Source organism: Felis catus, chromosome A3 (assembly GCF_018350175.1).
Source record: "Felis catus isolate Fca126 chromosome A3, F.catus_Fca126_mat1.0, whole genome shotgun sequence".
NCBI lineage: Eukaryota > Metazoa > Chordata > Mammalia > Carnivora > Felidae > Felis > Felis catus.
In genome coordinates this window covers 112,820,939-112,845,247 of record NC_058370.1, presented here as the reverse complement: position 1 = coordinate 112,845,247, position 24,309 = coordinate 112,820,939, and positions in this window count along the sequence as shown.

Below are 24,309 nucleotides of genomic sequence, written 5' to 3'. Positions count from 1 at the left end.
CTGTTTCCCTGTTGGGAACCCATTGGTGTGTCACTTCTGGTCCCTTGAATAGCCTCATTCCTGGGAGTCTGCACCTGCAGCTCAAAGCATTCTTGTTACTTTTTGAGACTCTAAAGAATACTGTTCCCTGTTCCCTTTGACAAAGAGCTAACGCTCTGAGGCTGAGTGTCATCTGCCCCATGGATGTTCCCCTGAGCAGGATATATGAGTACCACATATAGGTCAATAATTTAATGTCCCTTGGAAATAATGTTCTTCAAGAAGTCATTCATTATTTATTTAGAGGGAAGGCAGAGAATATATGAGAGAAGCAGGAGAAGAAGATTCTCTGGAGGTGGCCTTCAACTTCTCCTTGTTGGTCAGCTCTGGCCCTAAACATTCACATCACACTTAGCATAGCACAATCATGTGCACCTGATTGGACACATCAGAGTTCAGCTGTAATACTGAATCCGTAGGTTTCTGGAGGTCTCAAATCCCATCCAGAGTGGCTTATCAGAAATTCTTTCCAACAGCTTATAGTCTTCCTGAGAGGACTTCTGGTAAGTGCAAACGTCTCCATTTAATTACATTTCCAGTGATGTTTTAATGCCTCTTATTGATCAGTGCCCTGGTCAGCTGCCTGGCTGGCCTGCCCCTTAATCTCACTCTGGTAGGCCTCAATGGAACTTTCTTTGGGGTCTTTTACATACACATTTATGACCTTTTAGCTGTACTGAAAGCTACAGAAATCAATCAGACAAATTCCTACAAAGGCCAATAGTGAAGCCACATTTCAGCAAACGAAACATTAAAAAATCTTGCCTGAGGAAAGTGTGGAAGAAACTTGGCCTTTTCTTTGCCCCCGATTGCTTTTTCTTGGATGCACATTTGACAAGGGAAAAGAAAACAGAAATGTGGACAGTTTAAAAACCAAGCAACATGTGTATAGGAACAGGACACACAAGATAATCTACCACAGAACTATTTCACACATTAGGGTAAGCGCCACCTAGAGGGTTTTTAAGGCTCCTTCAAATGATTTAAGTGAATGTGTCATCTTTGATGAATAGTACCTATTGTATGCTGGGAAAAGTAGTAATGCTTGGGAAAATTGAAATTGGTAAACATTAGAAAGAAGAAAAGAAAGGATATTGGAAAGAAATTTTAATTGCATGAGACTCAGTGTTTAGATGGAAAATACCTTATTATCATATGGCTTGTCATCCATCACTGCCATCCAACTCTCTTTATCACTGGAAAATTCAACTTGTATGGTCTAGATATCAGGGTATACATACCCTTTGGTAACTTGTAGAAGCAAAGAAACTGGGCCATGTATCTTTTCAGAGACATTTGTGTACTCAGTTTTTCTGAATGTTTTACCTAAATGTGCAGCTACAATTTTAGGAAACAGAGAAGAGCCTTTTGTTTAATATAATGGATCAGGTTGACTGATAATTGGGTTTCCCACCCATGAGAACCCTGAAGGTGTTCACTCTTCTGTTCATGGATGCACACACCCATCCATTCCTTTTTTTAATCCTCATTCCCACTCACTATAGTGCCTGTGGGACAAGTATCAGGATTATTATGACACAGATCTTGTTCTGTCATCAATGACAGAGTTCATGCTTGGACAGAGCCAGAAGAGAACTTTCTGTGAGAGAGAAGAAAAAATTAGGAGTGTGTGTGGGGAGAAGGTTGGGGGGCGACGAGGCAAAAAGACTTTCTGAGGGAGGAAATAGGTATCTTGATGGATGAACTACAGTCAGTCAAACTAAATTTGCTGTCTCTCTGCATGCTTTTGGTGTATATATGTAATCATAAAAATAATATCTAGTGAAGGAAATGTGGGAAAATATGACAACAAAAAAATACTGAATGAAAGCATGCTTCTCCAACTTGGGAAGTCTATGCTATTCTCTTAACACAGTTACTGCAGTGATCACGGCAACTGGGTAGAGATGGTGAGATGAGACCCATGTGTCCCCTCTGGTAGTCTGACCTCTTCATTTGATAGATAGGAGTAGAAACTGAGTCAGAATATTGGGATCATAAAAAGTCACTTCTACTGACTCATCATGAGTTTATAGCTCAGCTGGGACCAAATCCTTTGTGTCCTAGCTCCTAATCTGAAGTCTTTTCTGCTCTGCCACACAAACCGCTTCAAATTAACTTTCAGTCAGAAGGTAACACTGTGTGGTGCATATTCTGGGGACTTTATACCTGATTTCTGTAGTTTCCATGATTGTCCCACATTTTCTGGGTTCCTTATGATGAACTGATATCAGAAAGTAAAGGTGTGTACCTAACTCGAAGGTGACTTCCGAGTGTGGTTAATCTCCTGTGTACAATGAGTTTTTTAAAAGATTCATTTTATTGGAAGCTAAGGCAATGCAGAGCAGTGAGTCTATTTGAATGCAATAGTGCTTTTTACGGAATCAGGTCCAGCCAATTTCTGATTCCCTGAGGCTAAATTCTATTAGGCATTAAAACTCAAATTTCAGGCACCTTGCACTGATGAACACAAGGAACATCTGTAGCAAGTTTCTAGCATTATAACCACTGAATACTGATTACTCTTGGAAGACCTAGGTCTACAGTGCTAATGGGCTAAAATGAAGAAGCATTTGTTTCCAAAAATATATAAGTACCTTCTACTTTTCAACTGGATGGAGAGGATGGTGGATGATTTTGATAAGTATTACCTGTAAGTTTTCAGTTTGATTTTTTTAACTCCAGAGCATTTATAGGGCTACCAATAGACATGTTAGTAATAAATACCATTAATTTGGCATCCACCACATTCTATACAGTTTATGTACATTATTCCAATCTTTTTAGTAACCCCGAAAGTCAATAGTATTATCTTTATTTTATAGGAGAGAACACTAAGGCTCGTAGAGGTTAAGTACCTTGCTGCAGGTAATGCTGTTAGAAGGTAGTTCAGACTAATCAAATGAGGCTGGAGTGACTCTATGTGCTCTACACAATTCCAGGGATTGTCTGATTTGTTTCTGTATCCTCACTTCCTAGCCAATCCTTGGTTTAGGAAGTACACAGTCAGTCTTTTGAATTTGTTCTAGTTAAACAGTGAGGACTTTGGTGTTTAAAAAGTTTATATATCCAAAAAAGTCAGCTAAGGAATAGTCCATGAGTGCAGCACGCTTAACCTTGAGTAGGAAGCTACTTGCTTTTTGCCCTGTGTTTATATTACTTGGAGTCTGGAGATAACCTGAGGCCTACAAGTTTCCATTCCAGCTTGAAGTCAGAGACCCCCAGGGGAATCTCTTCTCCGCTTGAGATGACGTAGAGGAGCCATCAGTGTGGTCTTGTCCTTGGCCTCTGAAGCCTTTCTGTGTTCACTCTCTTTGTTTGCCTCTCCTGATGCTTATCTCCTCAGACCTTATCCTTTCCTTTTCCCTTTGCCTTGCCATGGTGGAGCTCATTCTGGACTGAAGGTGGCCACATGCTCTGACTTGCTTTGTGAACTGACATGCCTTTGCTGAGAGATGATTTTTCATGGCTAGCTTCCTTCAACTTGTTAGATTTGTGGCTTCAGCCATTTCTAATTTGTTCTTCCCAGCAGTTCCCCATGACCCGATGTCAGGGGGATCAGAAGGAAGGATTGATGTGCAGAATGATAGGAGTAGGAGTCAGAGGGCAGGAATCCATCCTTGAGTGGTAGGAGGCTGGGAATTGATAGGATGTGACAGGAGACTTCAAAAGGCTTTGTGGGGGTTGACTTAGGGGACAGACTGTATTCCCATTAGAGATTGAGGAGCAGGATGAAAAGTGGGTATGAGGACTTAATTTTGGTTACATAGTCAAACTTTAGCTAAGTAAAAGAGGACAATGCTTGGACGTCTCACAATATCCAAAGATGAATGCAGCTGCCCTCTGGAACTAGGGACCTGAACGCTACTGCCTTTTCCCACACCTCTTTTCTGTGCTTCTTTCTGCCTCTCTGTCTTATTTTTCTCCCTCTCCTGCATCTGGTACACAGGGCAGGAAGCATGGACATCAAGATGGTCTTAGTCTTACATGTTACAGGTACAGTGATTAAGAAAGAAAATAGCCTTCTTATTTACTCTTGCATTTTTTCTCTCTTCTCTCACTTCTTTTTTCTTATCCCTCTCCTTTCAAGTTTCATATTTTTTAGGAATAAATATTCAGACCAGTTGGGGTCAGATGTTAACCCCTGGACTAATTAACTGTGGCAAATGGCACAGACATTATAGAAGCATGGCAGCTTTTGCTGCTGTCATGTGAATGGATTGGGGAGTTGAGCTGCAATTTTCTAGAAAAGTGGTGCAGGGGAGACCATTTATAATCACTACCCTCAAAATCCAGAATCTGATAGGACAGGTCAGTGAGTCAATAAGAGTATCAATTAATGTGGTGATTATGTATGATAATGAAAACAACCAACTTTTATTGGGCTCAAGCAATACTGTGCTAAGTGTGTGTGTGTGTGTGTGTGTGTGTGTGTGTGTGTTATAAAATTTCATTTAAGCATTATGATTCTAAGAAGTAGTCAGTATTATTCTCATCTTATAGATCAGGAATCTGGGATAGCCCACACTATTAACTGCCATGCTATACTGTCTGATCTGATGATTGGCACTCATTATAGAAGTATAACTTCAGATGTTTGATAAAGTTTATTAAATGATAGTGCAGATTAACTCGTTGCAATCCTTTTTCTGGGATCAGCAAACTAAATAGGTGCTAGTTTAAGAAGGTGGCAGTGCAGCAAGCTATGCGAGATAGTGCTTTGTTATCATGCAATGACTTTTGAGTATTTTTATTTTATTTTTTTATTTTTTTTTTAACATTTTATTTATTTTTGAGACAGTGAGAGACAGAGCATGAACAGGGGAGGGTCAGAGAGAGGGAGACACAGAATCCAAAACAGGCTCCAGGCTCTGAGCTGTCAGCACAGAGCCCGACGCGGGGCTCGAACTCACAGACTGTGAGATCATGACCTGAGCCGAAGTCGGCCGCTTAACCGACTGAGCCACCCAGGCGCCCCTTTTGAGTATTTTTAAATGGTCAAGTTGTCTCTTTCAACCCCACCTGGATAAAGTAAGATACAGTTATACAAAGTGACCTAATAAAGTCCAACATAAACCCAATGCCAAAGTGAAGAATACAATTTCAGTTTCTGATTGCCCAGATTTTCTGATGCCCTTACTGCTTTTCAGTTCAGTAGCTATAGAGAATTTTTATTTCTAGAGAGAAAAAAATTGATTCTATGGTTCTGAATAATAGCTGATACCTTCTACATTGATCTTATGTTGTGGGAGAGGAATTGATAATATATAAAGTTTCAGAAAACCTGGAATAAAGACCTTTCATAACCTTGGACATAGCAGCAGCAACTCAATAAGTATTTTTTGGTTTCAATTTTATTTAACACAGTGTTATTTAATACAAATCAAGAAAAGGATGAATTGGGGTTGTCTTAGCCTTGACTATGAACTGACTACATTCTCACTGACCCAATATTACCATATTGAAGAGAGTGTGGTGACTTGGGCCCCAAATAGCTAGTTTTAGCAACCGCCTCTCTATTTACTATTTGTAGCATATTTATTGAACCTTGGTTTCTTCATCAATGACATAAAAATGTTAATGACAATTACTTTCACTATCTCAAAGGTTTATCCTACATATCGAACAAAATAATTTTATGAAAGCACCCTATGCACAGTAAAAGTATCACACAATGTTTTTTTTTTTTTACCAGTTTTTAAAAATGTTTACGTATTTTTGAGAGAGAGAGGGGAAGAGAGAGAGAGAGAGAGAGAGAGAGAGAGAGAGAGAGAGAGAGAGAGAGGAGACACTGAATCTGAAGCAGGTTCCAGGCTCTGAGCTGCCAGCACAGATCCCAATGCAGGGCTCGAACTCACATACCATGAAATCATGACCTGAGCCGAAGTCAGGTGCTCAACCAACTGAACCACCCAGGTGCCCCTTATGGGCCCAGCATGCTTAATATTTTTTACCTTTTATAATTAATACTTATTTCAGAAATTCAAAAAGTATAAAGAAGTATAAAATGAACACATCTGTATCTACCACATAGTTTAAGATATAAAAGATTACTGGCAATTTGAATTCCCCTCCTATCTCATCCTAGGATACACCTGAAAAAGTAGAATCACATACTGAGTTGTTCCAAACATACTTAAAAGTTTTCCAATAATTGAATTGAGTATCAAAAATGATTTTCCTTTGGTATTCACACTTATGTTAACAAAATTCATCTGTTTTAGAAGAATTGATTTGATTTTTAAACAAAAACACATCAATTTCAAAACTATGTATATAAAAGTTAAATAACTTTATTACTTTGTGAACTCAGTATTATTAACATTTAATTGAATAAATACTGTATAAATTGACAATTATGAATTTATCAATAGCAACAGAGCGTTTTTCAATTTACACAATATCGTCAATAACAGCTTAAATCTTCTCTATATTGATTCAAATATAGTACATGTTTAAAATAATTTTTATTTTTATTGTGAAAAATTTCAATTTCAGCATGCATTCTTATGTCTGTGTACATAGGTCACAAGTAAGCTTTTCTTTTTCTTCAGGTGTCACAGATAACTTCTTCATATGCAGTGTGATATCTGTAAGGAACTAGAGATCACACTGTCATTTTTTTTTTTTGTATTTGATTATTGGATATTTGGGAAATGTATGTTTATTTCAAGAAAATCTTGACTAGAAGTTAAAAGCTGTGCACGAAAGTGTTAGCTCAGCAGGTTTGGTTTGCTCAAACCCTGCACATTCCAAAGGGAGTTCTGGCCCTTGATCCTTTCCTGGGAGATAATCTCTAGGCCCTTGTAATAGTCTGCTTGATAAGAGTGTCTTTATGTATCTAAGGCTTTTGGCCACACCAGAGTTTATGCTAAAAACATGATTTATAGTGAATGTACTGGTCCATGCTGTATCAATTTGACCTTTGGGGGAATTGGAGACTGAGTAGTTAAGGTCCGCCACACAGACATTCTGTACCTACTGACTGACCCCTAATAAAAACTGTGAGCACAAAGGCTCAGATGAACTTCTTGGTTGGCAATACTCTGCACATGTTGTGACACATCATTGCTGGAAGAATTAAACACTACCCATTTGACTTTTCTTTCCTGGTGCCTTTGTTTTGCTGATTTTAATTGGTATTCCTTCACCATTACAAGCCATAACCACGAGTCTAAGAGCTTCTCTGAGTTCTAGGACTTGTTGTAGTGAATCAGTGTACCTGAAGGTGGTCTTGGGGAACCCGTGATACAATTTTGTGTCAGAACTGGGATTGACTAGACTGACCCTGACTCAATAAAACATGATGAAAATGCAGCTTAGGAAAAGAAGAGTGAGAGGGTAGAGGTTGACAAACTTTTGATTCCTAGATGGTTGCCTGCTCACCCATGGTGTGAAAAAGCATCTGTGTTGTGATCAGTTACTATATGTAAAACTTACCAGTCAAATCCAAAAATGATAAATTCAATTCCTGAGGAGGTGGTTCCCTGGATACGTAAGGAAATGCAAAATAACAAGAAACAAGTCAAATATATAATCTCTTAGTTATCATTATCTGTAATAGCTAAAGTGAAAGTAAAGGAGTGTGTTAGAGTAGATCCTGATACTGGACCAAGCTTGGATTTCAGCCAATTCAGGGTAAGCTCTAGCCTCAGGGCCACCACCAAAAAGATAAATTATGATAATTTATGATATTCTATGATAATAGAACCTTTATGACCTTTCTTCACCAAGAAGATAATCCAGGTAGGAGGAGGACAAAACCAGGAAACAACTACCAGCAGGATAGGTATGATGTGAAGGCGTTGTTTTATCTTTTAGATTGATGTCATCAGCTTCCTAAAGAACTTTTACTAACATGAATGTGGGAGTGGCCAACTTAGGGGCAGTATCATGGGTTTTGAATGCATCTGGAACTCCCCAGATGAAGTGTCTGATATACTTTGTATATAAGCCATGCTGGATTGACACTATGATGACTGAGATGTTCATCCATTTAATATACCCCTTAACCAGGTCATAGGAAGTTCTATGTTTGAGGGAGCTCCTTTTGCATGGGCAGCCCATGTGTACTTACTGCCATAAAAGCAAGGAGTGCTTTGGGAGACCTTATCAGCTTTGTCTCAACTTCCCCTTATGGGTCTTAACAAATGCTAAGAAAATTAGAATGATTCACAAAAGAATAGAAGAAAGACAAAGTGGAGGTTCCAGGGACTCACGTCAGCAGGGTGGAAGTTGTTAATGAGGTTGAAACAAGGTCTCAATGCAGCACCATGGGAGGTTGGGTGGACTGGTGGGGGTCCTTGCTGTTCCCCAGTGTTGAAGGATCCCAAACAAATATCCTGTATTTACTCTACTTTGTAAGAATTGAAAATGTTGGAAGGCAAAGATGACAATGAAAAAACTGACTTCTAATTGCTGGGGATGATGGTCTGGCAACTTAATCAGAATGAAGATTGATAAAGAGCAAGGGTCTTCTAGCTCATCTCCTGGAAGGGGACTGAAGGCCATATGCACAATATATGGGGAAAATGGTCAAGGACTAGAGAAGAAACTTTTCTAGGACTCCTTCGTGTAGGAGTCAAATGCACTGTTATTCTAAAACCTGTTGGTGAAATCCTAAAAGGGGCTACAGATAGACTGGGAAGATACGGGACACACAGTTGATGGGATTTAGGTAAATCTTTGGGTGAAAACTGGAATGTTTGAATGGGCTTTACGTGAAGTGATTTTGTGTCTTTCACCTGAATGCATTATTAGGATGGATATTATATATGATTACAGAATACTTCCCTATCTAGTATTATAAAGCAAAAGGCATATAAGTTCATCTAGTTCTGATTCCTCCACTTTTCTTTGAGATTTGTGGAAGTGGGTGGGAAGTATGCTGGTAGAACCTTCCTCATATCACCTCAGCTTTTTTTTTTTTCTTTCTTTTTTCTTATCTGAATCAATGATCCTGGGACCAGGGCTGCAAGTACATGTGCCAGAAGCAGGGATGATCCTTTTGTAAGAAACTGTAACAGTACCTTTAAACCTTTATGTCCAAATCTCTAATGGCCTGATGGGATGGATTATGTCTCTATCCCATCTGGAAAAATTGGCATTAACAGTAAATGTAGCCATATTGCTCAGTGGTTAGGATAACCCTGTACCTATGCCCTATGAGATAGTTCTGTACCCATGTAATCCTACCCTATGTGGATGGGAATGAATTGAGGGGAAGACACTTGACAGACTGGTAATTGCTGCTGATAATCCAGACCAGCACAGTGGCTGAACCTAATACCCGTTCCAAAGGTGGAACAGTTTTGGTAAAAAATTAACGACAAATGGTGAGAAGGAGGAATAGTCGCTGAAGGTGAAGGAATGAATATGTGTGTTATGAAACAAGGGAAATCTGATATAACACTGATCCTTTCAGAGAGGCTTGGAGTAAGAGAACAGTACTTTCTCTCAGCACAATTATACCAGATACCTGAAAGGATGGAATCATATATTTGCTGCGATCACTCTTGCTTTTTGAAACTATTTTTTTTGACAAGGCCAAATGGAAGCCTGAAAACCTGACTGGTATTGCTCTGGGAGATATTTTAGTCTTACAATACGATGATGAACTGGATGAGTTGTTAGTGACTCGGTGGAAACTCTAGTAATATGCTAGTGTCCACTGACTGTCATTTCAGGTTACAACTACCACGGAGGATAACATTTGGGAGGGAATTTCCAGAAACTACTCCCTACCAGACCATCAAACCCCATGGTATACAACTCTTGGCAGACTGATTACTGTGTAACTATAAACCTTGATGATAAAATGCTTAGAAAGTTCCCTGGTTATAATGGGAAAAAAATATAGCAGTGGTATGCCTGCCCTGCCACAGTGTGCTATCCACGAATACATATTGCCCTCGTTTTTGTGGATGGAAAGCTATTAAACAGAATAGAAAGAGATCATGGGCTTCTGATGGGATTATAGCAGCAGATATTACATGGAGGTCCATATTTCCCTGGGGAACAGCCCCATCCTGAGATGATGGAGGCTTTATGGATTTAGTCAAAGTAAAGTAAACTAAATCTAGGTGTGATACTACTCATGGAACCCTAGTGTGGGTGGCCCAACGTTTTTGGGTATAGAACATGTATCCTGATTGCACTCAGGCCATTAGTATATAACAGTAATGACACGAATGGTGGATTTAACACTGGCTCACAAGAAACAAAAGAGCTTTAGGGGAGATGGATGCCTCACTGGGTATCATGGAACAAGCTAAATTCATCTTTGATGAGGAGCAGCATTCAGAGGAAAAGATTTGTTAACTAGAATAAAGAGATTAGGGGAAATTCTATTCTGGGAGGAAAGCAAGGGGTGGGATTCAGCCCAGAAAGATAATGAAGTTGGATGAAGTGGGAAAAGAAGGCTAAAAAATAATGCTAGATAATTTCCACTGTGTTGGGAAAGGGCTTGTGCTTTGACCCAACAGGGCCTCTCGACTGTTTTAACGTAGCTATAGGACAACGTAGCCATGGCAGTGGTCCTCATCCTAACTATTGAGGCTCAAGGATCACAGCTGTGGGGATCTTAAGGACCTTCCAATCTATGGAAGTTCTCTGAGGCCATTTGCAATTATGTCGATACATCATAACTGCCCTGACCCCAAGAATACATCACAGTAAGACATATCCTGTAGTACAGTTAGCAGGGTAGTATTAGAACTATTCCGAATACTATCCATGTCTTCAGAGGGAGGTCAGCCCTGATGTACAACAGCACCCAATGGGAACCAGTACCAGTATAAGGCTGTGAACTGGAACAGGGTGACTAGCTTTGTTTCCAGTGGACTTAGAGCCCAGAAATAACCCGGCTGTGGCTAACTGTAATAATTCCTGTCTATAATAGAATCCAGTATATGGGCAATGGCCAATTGTGATAAGGCATGGTGATAACCTCTGTAATTTTTCCTCATTTGTTCTGTGATGAAATAGAATTGTATCATGACCATTCTGTGTTAAGATGTAACCCTGGGATTGTGGGTGAAAGTCAATGACCTTATGTCCATAAGTCAGATGTATGATAATACTGATATTGATGATCAAATGTGTTAGGTTTAGTTAAAGCCTCTTTGGGATATAATACCAATGGAAAATGACCGGCCTGGAGAAGAAGTGGATTTATCTAACCATCAGCTAATTTCTATACTAAATAGTTTAGTACAAGTTTATCATAAGGGATAAAGAGTTATAGATCAAAGGGAATAGACTAGTAATCAAATTAGCACAAAAATATAAAAATATATATAATAGCTTTATGGTCTTTCTTTAAATCTACCCCTAATCCACAGCGCTCCCTCAAATTTTAAACATATTTATATCGATACTATTGCTGTATCAGTTATGAAAATGCTAAACTAAATGTAGTTTGTTCAAGCAGGAGCATTTTGCTGTAAGAGAGCCTAGGCCTAGGGCCAGGGTGGTGGTTATGCAGTAAAGGGGCTGCACATTCCAAAGAAAGGACTGGCTGTTGACCAGCTTCTGGGAGGGAACCTCTAAGCCCTGGAATATCCTTTCTGATAATAGTGTCTTTGTATGCCTGGGGCTGTGGGCCTTGACAGATAGTTAAGTGCTTCCCTCTTACAAAGACACTTTCAATGACATTGGGACCACTAGAATACTCCAGAGTAATCTCTCCTTTTCAAGAATCTTAATCACATCTGCAAAGTCCCTCTTGCCATGGAAGGTAACACATTCACAGGTTTTGCAGTTTAGGACAGGAACATCTTTGGGGGCCATTATTCGGGCTACCACATGGAACAAACTAGGCAGGTATAAGGAAAGCTACCAAGCAAGTCTTTTGAAAAGTGACACCTATCCAACCCTCCTTGTGTGTCTCGGGAGTTAAGAGGACATTAACTGGGGGTGTGGGGGTGTGGAAGGGGAGAGAACACGTCCTGTCCAAAAAGGACAGCTGCTGCTTAGTTCTAGTGACTATTGCTGCGTGGGAGGGTTGGCCCTGAGCTGCTGGAGAAGACAGGAACTCACATGTGCGTATAAAATAGTGCGGTGTTAAAATGTTGATGACTTCCTCGAGTTTTGAAGTTTCAAAATATATTGCGGAGGTCACACAAAGCAAAAACACATCTTGTCTCCTCTGCTGTTCACACTTTCACAATGATAATGAAACTATTTGAACAGAGCAATTGTTCTCCTGCTAGAAGCCAGGGCCTTTTTCCCCCAGGGGGGAAACGATACATTATAATAATGAAAATGTAATTTAGAAAATGCTCCTGCCTTTAATCCTTAGGGTTGCTATGTGGGGTTGATTGTACTGTCTCCATCTTCAAGTGAGGAGGAGCCAGGATGCGTGTCTTTTTTCCTTCCAAATTCCATCCTTTTTCCACTTTGTTCACTTTCCTTTATCTATAACTAAGTCGGGTTAAATTAATTAAATAAGGAGGCCATTAGACTGAGGTGGCTCTAAGGCTGTAGCAGTCTACGTAAGCAAACCAAACTCTCAGCTTGTTAAATGCCTCAAGTTTACGAAATTGAAACCTAAGGACAACCAGTCACAAACAGACAACTAGGCTTAAGGCTACAGCCAGTCAAGAATCTCTTGGCTTTGCTTCCACCTTTTCTCTATAGAAGTCGCTCCCAGGCCTCCTGCTGGTAGAGCACACCCTACTACTTCTGGTTTGGTGCTGCCCAATTTAAATCGAGTTTTGCTTAAATAAACTCTTAATTTTTTTTTTATTTTTTATTTTTGAGAGAGAGGGTGAGAGAGATTGAGTGCCGGCATGAGTCAGGGACGGGCAGAGAGGAAGAGGGAGACCTAGAATCTGAAGGAGGCTCTAGGTTCTGAGCTGTTAGCCCAGAGCCCGAGGTGGGCTCTAACCCACGAACTGTGAGACCACCACCTGCGCAGAAGTGGGATGCTTAATGACTGAGCCACCCAGGGGCCCCTAAACTCTTAACATTTTTAATATGTCTCAGTTTATCTTTTTAACAGTCTCAACAGGTACTATGCCAGTTGGTGCCTTAAGGCGTTTTTCATGTAGGTCCTGCAGAAACTGCTTTCGCACTGACTCCGCTTTTCTCACAAATCAGAGGCGCGAAACTGCATGGCTTCCTTCCAGCCTTGTTGTTTGAGCAAGCAGCTCAAACCCAGAGCATGTAAATGTGGAAGGACAAAGGTTGTCCAAACCTAAATTGCGGTCCACGTGCAGCAAGAAAACACATTTTCCCACCATTCTTGCATTGTAAGTAAACAAGCTAAAACCAGCCCATATTCTCCTTCCTCCAAGAGAGACTCAGCAAGCATCCATGGCTCTTTTTCAGGAAGCACTCAGAAGAAGGGAATGGGAGAGGTCAGTGCAAAGAGTGGCTTGAATACACACTCTCTTTACCATCTCATTTTAAAGTCTTCCTTCCCATTCCTTTAACTGAGTAGAGCTCTTTTGCTCAGCATTTCAGCCTCCTCCCTTTCCCCTCCTGCAGGTGCATATTGTGTATATCACACATTTACAGTTGTTAGCCATTAGCTGGCTTTTACTATTGATTCTTTCTTCTTTGTTACTTTTTTCCTTTGAAAGCTTCGTTCAGTGCTCTGGCATTAAAAAAAGCTCGGCATGAATAAAAACAACATAATTCTCCCCCTTTCTGTCTCTGTGAGAAGCCAATCTCAGAACAAGTTGCGTCCATTTTCTGTAGCTCAAGCGACTTGAAACTTGCAGTTGTACTTAGGGTTTTGAAGCAGGATGTGCAGAAGATTGGAAGAGGGCCATCAGTCAGTGAGCAGACTTCCCTGGGCAGGCATGCAGGGAGGATCTCTGAAGGCTGAATTTTTGTCTTTGTTTTTTCCTGTTTGCTGCCAACTGCCAGTTACAAATTGGATACAAATTCCTTAACCTTTGGCCAGCAGCACTCAATTTCATGCTTTCTAATTTATATGTAAACAAAATTGCAAATTTGACTTAATTATGTTTCCCTCTAGTTTTTCCACCTTATTTTGGAGGGGGGGATTGTTTTGTGATTTACTTCATTCTGATTAACTCTTGACTTTCTGGAACATTCTGCAGCATTATATAAAAAATTCCAACCTGTAACAACTACTCAGTCTGCCTGATTTAAGCAGCAGATTATAGCCTCACAATCATAGACTGTTGCCTAAAGCTGAAAACAAAACCTTGAACACCTTGAAACCAAAATGTCTCCATTTGAAAAATAATAATTAGTAGCACAACCTTGTTTTCTCTAAATAAGAGAAGTGAGAGAATTAAGTGAAGGCAACTATGGCTGTGAATAAATGGTACCTAGAAACTTCTTCATTTTTTTAAAGTTTATTTTTGAGAGAGAGGGACAGAGTGTGAGTGGGGGAGGAGCAGAGAAAGAGGGAGACCCAGAATCTAAAGCAGGCTCCAGGGTCTGAGCTGTGGGCGCAGAGCCCAACATGGGGCTCAGACTCACTACCAGTGAGGTCATGACTGAGCCGAAGTTGGACGCTCGACTGAGCCACCCAGGCACCCTGAAACTTCCTCAAATAGAGTCAGTCTTTACAATTTTCCTTCCCTGAGAAGACAACTATTTCCAATTGATGTGGACTTACCCACAGTGTTTATTTTATTTTATCATTTACAAACTATTCTCAAGGAAAAATCCTCCCAAAATTGGCCTGGGAACTGCTCTGGAATCTTCTCTGTTTGTTGCTGTATTGGTTTCCTAAGATTGCCATAACAAATTGCCACTAACTAGGTGGCATAAACCAACAGAAATTTGTTCTCTCAGTTCTGGAGGCTAGAAGTCTGCAATCAAAGGCTCTAGGGAAGGTGAGTTTGTTCTTTTCCTAGCTTCTGGTGGTTTTTGGCAATCTTTGCCATTCATTGCTTTGTAGATGCATCACTCTAATTTCTGCCTTGGTTTTCACATGGCGTTCTCCTCTGAGTCTCTCCGTGTTTTCTCCTCTTACAAAGGTAACAGTCATTGGATTTAGAGTCAACCCTAATCCAGTGTCTTCTCATCTTAACCAATTATATCTGTAAAGACCCTATTTCCAGGTAAGGGCACATTCTGGGATTCTGAATGGACATGAATTTTGAGGGCACACCATTAAACCCACAATACTTGCTGTTCACTGATTTAAACTAAGTATACATGATGCCAAGTGTGAGAATTTCAATCACATGTCTGGAAGCTTTATTTATTCAACTTTAAAAAAAATTATTCAACAATTTATTTATTTACTGTCAACATTTGGTAGATAGAGCCCAGATCTTCCTTTGATTCACATGTGGACAGTCTTTTCTACGTATCCAGAACAAACAGATAATGTATTGGAACAGTCAAGCCAGAAAGAACTGAATCCAAAATTCAGGGGGAACATTTTGAATCTTCTCTGTTAAGGACCACATAAAGATGCACCCTGTGAAGCCCCAAAGGGGATTCCAGCTAAGGCCTATATTATTATTTTCTGAAAGTCCTTCTTATTCGAGCTTTGGCTTATCATTGAGTTTTTAAAATTGAATTTAGCATATGATTTATACTTTGAAGATCTGATGGAAAGCTTTTGTAGCTGAAGTAGGATAATAACTTCTTGTCTTTCACTCCAGGAAAGTAGGCCTGTCTGGGTGCTACTGAAATGTTTTAGTGATATCTTAATACAGAAATATACTAATTTAAAAATTCCAACCTTGAGTCAACCTGTTAGTGCTGATGCCTAGTCCTTTGAATTTGACCCAATTCAGCAACAACCAGTATATATTCTGGGAATGAAGGAGAAAAGAACAAAGGGTGGGAATAAGTCACTGAGCTACTTTCTTTCCAGATTTCTCAACTTAATTAGTCTTTAATTAGTCTCTTACCCACTCTTCTAAACATCTAGACATCTGGTTAATAGTATAAGCTGATGATAATAGGGGAAGGTTATATGAATAACAGCTCCTGAAGGTGTTGCTAGGTGTATGGGTGGGGAGAAGTTCAGAATTAGGATTGGCCTTGATAAGAAAATGTAGGAGTCAGAGAAGGGCCTCCTAAGAAAGTAGCAAATGGATCTAGGCACAGTGCACATCAGGAAGCTTGAAGCACAAGCAGCCCCTGAATCCGACAGACATATTGAGATAATTATAGTTAAAACACATCTTGAAGGCATTTGTTGACTATTCAGTTTGCCCTGATAACCACTGTTTCTTCACTTCTGCTAAATTCATACAGCTATCCGTGGGTGATCCACAGGGAAGCAGGACAAATGATAAAGGTCCATAATTATAACACTGGTTTTCTTTATTACATTATAATAAAGAGACTTCATTAGTAAGAACTTGTTGATTCCTAGATTATCAATTAATCAAGTGGATTTTGACTATTTTAAAATTAACTAAAAATTCTTTTCTGAGAATTGGTAGGATATAGATTTTTCAAATAAATAGCACTTTTATTTTTCCTCCCACAATGATCACTTTGAGGCTTACCATAGTTTCTGAATTATATTTATTAGTCATGCCATAACACATTGATTAATACAGCAAATTTAGTAGATTCATTAAGAAACTGAAACATAAGTTAATCAGTGTAATCTCAATCATCATAATGTCTGTTGTTTCAACCATCATAATATTTGTACTATGTGGAAACATATCAGATGACTGCTAGGGTTATCTGCTTTGAAGAGATTCATTAAATTCACAGTTATTTCGCTTACAATATCAATGTCAAATTAATTTATTCCAAAATCTTAGAAATAGACGCATTTGTGAAGAGGTCATTTTTGTTTCCAGATGTTGATAACAGATACCCATTCCACAAAAGCAAAAATACATCAGGCAAAAAATTAATTCAGGCTGTCATAGGATATTTCAACCTAATTTCATTTATTTGTTCACTCATTTACTCCATCAGTGGTTATTTTTGTGAGAACCAACTATATGTCACTGACTGCTCTAGACACCAGTGACACAAGGGACAATGCAAGCCCTACCCGAATACTAGAGTTCACATTCCAGTCAGACGTGGCCGGGGAGCCAGATGCTAAACAACGATGAGGACAAATACCCAACGTCTCAGGTGCTGACAAAATGTGCAAGTGCCATGACAGATGGCAAGCAGGGTAGGAGGATAGTGAGGGAGATGGGAGTGTGGCTCTCGTGCAGAGACTTGAAGCAGCCACCGGCAGAGTTGCACTTCTTGTGAAGTACGTGAAGCCTAAGCTTCAGGGACTTGCACGGGTGTCTGCGAGTGAAGGGAGCTGCGGGGTGCTGCACAGTGGAATTATGTGGAGGCAGAGCAGGTTGCCATCAGGAAGCATTTCTGTGTAGGCAATTCTGTTTAAATGATGAGGATATCTCCAAAGACAGTGAACAATGGACTCCAAAGTCATCTCCAGAGCTCCCATAATTTGCTATAGTTTCTGTTCTTATTCTAAAAAAAAACCTGTAACCTAAAGTTTTATTTCTTTTTATAAAAGAACATTCCCTGTCATAATTATATTAGCTTCAGGTCCCAACCAACCTTTATCCACACCGGCCCTGGGAATCTCAGGGCAAGCGGCAGACAGAGGGAACTGCAAGGATGCCAGTGGCTGGAGCTCACAAGAGGGCTATAGATATGGGCTCTTGCAAAAGTTGTGGGAAGAGGCAACAGAACTTTAAGAACTGTGGGTTTTATTCTTATGAGGTTGTGACACCAATTAAAATTGAGATCAGAGGAATTACTGGATCTGATGTACATTTCAATTAGATCCTTTTAAAAGAATCACTCCTAGGGGACACCAAGGGGCAGCAGTGGTTGGGGCTCTGTGGGTAACAGTAGAGGGGGTGAAAAATACCAGCATCTGGGATATATTTTTTAAAAGCAGACCTGAGAACACTTGCAAGTGGATTGGGTGTAGTTAATAAGGAAGAGAGAGGAGTCAAGGAACATGCCAAGGTTTTTAGTTTGAATAATGAGTGGATGGAGGCACTGTTCACTGAGCTGGGGAGTTGAATCAGAGTTCAGCTTTGGAAATATTAAGTTCAAGGTAGACATCCAAGTGGAGATTAAAAGTAGACAATTGAGTATATGAGTCTGTCACAGTTATCGTGTCATTTAATCCCCAATGCAACTCTGTGTAGGTATCATTATTCCTGTCTGAAGGTTGCAAAAAAAAAGTGGCTTAGATATAATCCAATATTGTTTAACAATATGTGGCAATTCTAACATTTAGAATATCTGATCGCTTGTTCATCACATTGAATCATCTTTCTTCACCTGTTTCCCTCCCTCCCTCTGTGCCTTTCTTCTTTCCTTCCTTCCTTCCTTCCTTCCTTCCTTCCTTCCTTCCTTCCTTCCTTCCTTCCTTCCTTCCTTTCTTCCTTCTATACTTATTTTACAGCTTGTTAGTGCTAGGTATTGGGGTTACAAATACAAACAAGATATGGTCCCAGCCTTCAACTTGCCTTATGATCTTAATAACTTTTTGGATATATTAAAGTGTGGAGCAAACAGAACCCAGTAAAATTGATAACTTGATATTTTCTTGAGTCCAAGTAACCATGGGTTATAAAAAGTAGAATTCACAGTAACTTTCTTGGGAAAAAGGAAACACTAAAATTAATAGATTTCAAGTTTAAGACACTTATTGACTTTAGATAGAACATATAAAAATATATCTTAGAATTCAGAAAATATAATTGGGCCCTTATTTTCTAAGCCCTTGGTATGCTTTATTTTATTTAATCATCACAGTAAGCCTTTGAGATAGCTAATATTATTATTCCTACTTTATAGATGAAGAAATGACATAAAGAGGTTAAGTGGTAAGTGGCAAAGCTAGAAACCAAACCCAAGGTATCTGATTAAAAGGGGCATTTAATCATTTTGCTAAACTGACTTTAAGAGTTAAGAGACTTGGAGTGTAGTCCAGATTTGGTTTCTAAAGTTTGAGACCCTTATCCTTGGACTTCAGTATCCTCATCAATAAAGTTGGACTTGGAAACCTCTGGACATCTCATATGCTCTAAGAAGATTATAACAGTAGTCACTACATTTTATTATGAGATATACTTCTCATTGAAAAAATGACTTAGACAATAAATACATATATCTATCATTTATTCAGTACCCACTATGTACTAGGTTAAGTGCTTTGTATAGTTTATGTGCTTCAGTAATTACTACAGCCTCACGGGGTCAGATTTATTACGTGTATTATAGATGAAGACGCAAATTCAGTAATTTGCTGAAGGCCAAAAAGCTGGTAAGTTTTGGAAATGGATCTAACCCAGTTCTGAATCCAAATTCCATGGGCTTTACGCCATTTTAGTTTTTCTCTAGAAAAGTAGGGATAACCTTAAATGCAAAAACTCCAAAAAATGTCAACTCTCAGAAAAAAAAAAAAAGAAATTTTTGCAAGTGTTGAGTCTAGTTAGCAGAAGAGGGTGTTAAAATGCTAAAGTTGTTTGCCACAACTTCAGCCTAGTGAGAGAATCTCAAATAACTTAATGTCCCTGTTTGGCAAGCTTTTTATAGAGGAGAACCTGCCAACATTCATCCATTAGTAAAATCTAAGATCTCTTTAGGAAGTTCTGCTTGTCATTAATATCATATTACGTAAATTATCTTGAAGACATCAAAATGTTTTGGAAAACAGACTCAGTCTGAGCCTTGTTGGAAATATCCATAACAACTTTAATTATCTAAAGGACTACTTCGTGGCATGAAGTATCCTGATATTTATGTGTCTCAGTATCTTAATTTCTTTCTTTTTTTTAAATTCTTTTAGATGTTTATTTATTGTTGAGACAGAGATTCACAGAATGTAAGCAGGGGAGGGGCAGAGAGAGAGGGAGACACAGAATCTGAAGCAGGCTCCAGGCTCCTAGCTGTCAGCCCAGAGCCTGAGGCAGGGCTCGAACTCATGAACCGCGGGATCATGACCCGAGTCAAAGTCAGATACTTAACCGACTGAGACACCCAGCTGCCCCTCAGTATCCTAGTTTCAAACATAAACAAAAGAAGAAAGGATAGTATGATGATCCTCATTACCCAATACCTAGTTTCAACAGTTATCATATATTGCCAATTTTGGTTATCTGTAACTCCCTATAGCTTTCTCCTTGCTGTTTTATTTTTGTACAGCTTTATTGAGGCCTAATTTACAGTCTCTAATCCATTGTAGGCACATGATTCAGTGATTTCCAGTAAATTTAGAGAGCCATCACCACGATCTTGTTTTAGAGCACTTCTATTGCCTCAAAAAATCCCCTCATATCCATTTGTAGTCAATCTCCCTCCTACAACCAGCCCTGAGAAACCACTTATCTGCTTTCTACATCTATATATTTGACTTTTCTGGCCAAGTGCTGTTAAGGTTCATTCATATTTTGATATGTATCAATAGTTGGTTCATTTTTATTGTTAAATAATACTGCATTATCTTTTTGAACATTGGGAGTGTTTTCAGCTTTTGGCTACAGTATATAGTGCTGCTGTGAACATTTGTGTACAAGTCTTCGAGTGAACAGGAGTTATTTCTCTTTGGTGGACACATAGGCATGCAATTATCATGTTGTAAAGTAAGTTAATATTCAACTTTTTAAGTAACTACCAAACTCTTTTCAAAATGGGTGTATCGTCTTACCTTCTCACCCGCAGTTAATTATTCTAATATATTTACATTTTCATATAAATTTTAGAATCAGCTTGTCCACAAAATTTTTCGGCGTGAATTTTGATTGGAATAGCATTAGATGAACCTGCAGGTCATTTTGGCGAGAATTGACACCTTACCTGTGTCGAATCTTCCAATTCGTGCCCAAGTAACTTTCCTTACTTATTTAGGCTTTCTTTGAATTTTCATCAGTGTTTTACCGTTTTCAGTACATATGCCTTGTTAGATTTATGCCCAAGTATTTCATTTTTGAGAGGAGCTGATGTAAATGATACTGCTTTTAAATTTTAGGTTTTCAATTATTCATTGCTAGCATAGAAACAGGATTAAGTTTTGTGTTCGGATCTTGTATCCTACAACCCTTGGTAGACCCACTTATTGGTACCTGGATACTTTTTTAATTTATTTTTTGTATTTTTTCGTACAATTGGGATTTTCTATATAGACTTTTATGTCATCTCTTGGGAAGACCAGTTTTATTTCTTCCCTTGTAATTTTGTATCTCTTTTATTTATTTTCCTCTTTTCTTACATTAGATAGGGGTTCCAGCTTGCGTAGAGTAGGAAATGATGTTGAGTGAATAGAGTGGTCATTTTTGCCTTTTGATCTTAGGGCAAAGCACTCAATCCTTCATTATTAAATATGATGTTATCTATAGTTATGTTGTTTGCTTTTGTTGTTGGTTTTTGTAGATGCTCTCTTATAGATTGAATACATTCTCTTTTTTTAATTTGTGGAAAGTGTTTATCATGGATGGATATTGAATTCTGTTAAATACTTTCTCTGTTTCAGTTGATGTATTCACATGATGTTCTTCTTCAGACTGTTTATGTGGTGGATCATGCTACTTTATTTCACATTTTAAACTAGCCCTGCATTCTTGAGATATCCTCTATTTGGTTGTGGTATTTGTTTGCTTTTTTATGTTGCTTGATTCTCTTTGCTCATATTTGTTGAGGATTTTGTGTTACCTTGGCATTGTGGCTGTTGGTTTTTTTTTTCTTTTCTCCTGCTGCTTGGATTTTCCTGGTTTTTCACATGCAGAGTAATTTTGGATTGTATCCTAAACAGTGAAGCATTATGTAATGGGACTCTCTGATGTTGCTTAAATCCCACTGAGAATGTTGCAGTTTTTGTTTTAGCATGCAATAAATCCGGTTCAGTTCAAGATGCAAGTTCCAAATAGGTTTCAGTGGGTTGTAGTTTTAGTATCAGTTCCATTTTCAAGGCTTTTGCAGTGTTTTATGGATCTATCCTATGTGTGTGCTACCTACTGAGTGGCCAGTGTGGGATTTGGGCAGGGGTCTGTCCTGTAGTTCAGTTCTCGGTCTTTGGTATCCTAATTAGGGTCAGACTCATGCATGCACATCTTGGGATTGAGTCAGAATTTGTGAACAACTTCATGGGTTGCTTTTTCGAGCTCCTACCTCTCTGTGATCCCACTGGTGCTTATACTGGCTTCCTGGGTCTTCTTTTTTTCCAGTCTTTTGGCCAGTGATCTAGAAATGCATATGTCCTGGGACTGCAGCTGCATCTCAGCTAAGTGGGAGGAGGACAGAGACAGCAGAGTCTGGCTTCTTACACTCACCCTTAAGTAAGAGGGTCCATCATTTTGGTACCACATCTCCTCTAATTGCAGAAGAAGATTCCTGTCTCTCAGAAATTTAGATGCTTTGTGAATCCCTGCTGCTTTGACTGGGGCTGTGGTGGGTTTGCCTTGAAGCCTGTGGAGAAGAACCAGGGCCCACACAGGATCAACATAGGCATCACTGTGCTGGTGAGTGACATGTGCTCCCTGCTGTTGTTACAGTATGTGGGGCAGGGGTGCAAGGTGCGCACAGGTAAATGTGTGCTGCGATCCTCTGCTGTGATTGTCTTTCATGTGGTTTTGATTTGTACTTGTCTCGTGACTAACAATATTGACATCTTTTATGTGTTCACTGGCTATTTGTATGTTTTTTGGAGAAATCTCTACTTAAATCCTTTCCCTTTTTTTAACTTTATTTTTTATTTTTTTAAATTCACACCCAAATTAGTTAGCATATAGTGCAACAATGATTTCAGGAGAAGATTCCTTAATGCTCCTTACCCATTTAGCCCATCCCCCCTCCCACAACTCCTCCAGTAACCCTCAGTTTGTTCTCCATATTTATGAGTCTCTCCTGTTTTGTCCCCCTCCCTGTTTTTATATTATTTTTGTTTCCCTTCCCTTACGTTTGTTTATCTGTCTTGTCTCTTAAAGTCCTCATATGAGTGAAGTCATATGATTTTTGTCTTTCTCTGACTGACTAATTTCACTTAGCATAATACCCTCCAGTTCTATCCACGTAGTTGAAAATGTCAAGATGTCATTCTTTTTGGTTGCCAAGGAATACTCCATTGTATATATATACCACATCTTCTTTATCCATTCATCCATCAATGGACATTTGGGCTCTTTCCATACTTTGTCTATTGTTGATAGTGCTGCTATAAACATGGGGGTGCACATGTCCCTTTGAAACAGCACCCCTGTATCCCTTTGATGAATGCCTAGTGCATTTGCTGGGTCATAAGGTAGTTCTATTTTTAGTTTTTTGAGGAAACTCGATACTGTTTTCCAGAGTGGCTGCACCAGCTTGCATTCCCACCAACAATGCAAAAGAGATCCTCTTTCTCCTCATCCTCGCCAATTATCTGTTGTTGCCTGAGTTGTCAATGTTAGCCATTCTGACAGGTGTGAGGAGGTATCTCATTGTGGTTTTGATTTGTATTTCCCTGATGATGAGTGATGTGGAGCATGTTTTCATGTGTCGGTTGGCCATCTGGATGTCTTCTTTGGAGAAGTGTCTATTCCTGTCTTTTGCCCATTTCATCACTGTATTATTTGTTTTTTAGGTGTTGAATTTGATAAGTTCTTTATAGATTTTGGATACTAACCCTTTATCTGATATGTCATTTGCAAATATCTTCTCCCATTCTGTGGGTTGCCTTTTAGTTTTGCTGATTGTTTCCTTCACTGTGCAGAAGCTTTTTATTTTGATGAGGTCCCGGTAGTTCATTTTTGCTTTTGTTTCCCTTGCCTCTGGAGATGTGTTGAGTAAGAAGTTGCTGCGGGCAAGATGAAAGAGGTTTTTGCCTGCTTTCTCCTCTAGGATTTTGATGGCTTCCTGTCTTACATTGAGGTCTTTCATCCATTTTGAGTTTATGTTTGTGTATGGTATAAGAAAGTGGCCCAGATTCATTCTTCTGCATGTCGCTGTCCAGTTTTCCCAGCACCACTTGCTGAAGAGGCTGTCTTTATTCCATTGGATATTCTTTCCTGTTTTGTCAAAGAGTAGTTGGCCATATGTTTGTGGGTGCATTTCTGGGTTCTCTGTTCCATTGATCTGAGTGTCTGTTATTGTGCCATCCTTTCCCCATTTTTAAATTGGGTTGTCATTTTGTTATTGAGTTATATGGGTCCCTTTATATATTCTGTATACTAGTTTCTTGTAGATACTTGATTTATAAACATATTCTTTTATTTTGTAGGTTTTTATTCTTTCTTGATGGTAACATTTTTTGAATCACAAAACTTTTTTTTAAATTTTGATGAAGTCCAATTATGTAATATTTTCTCTTTGGTCGCTTGGGCTTTTATTTTCAAACCTAAGAAA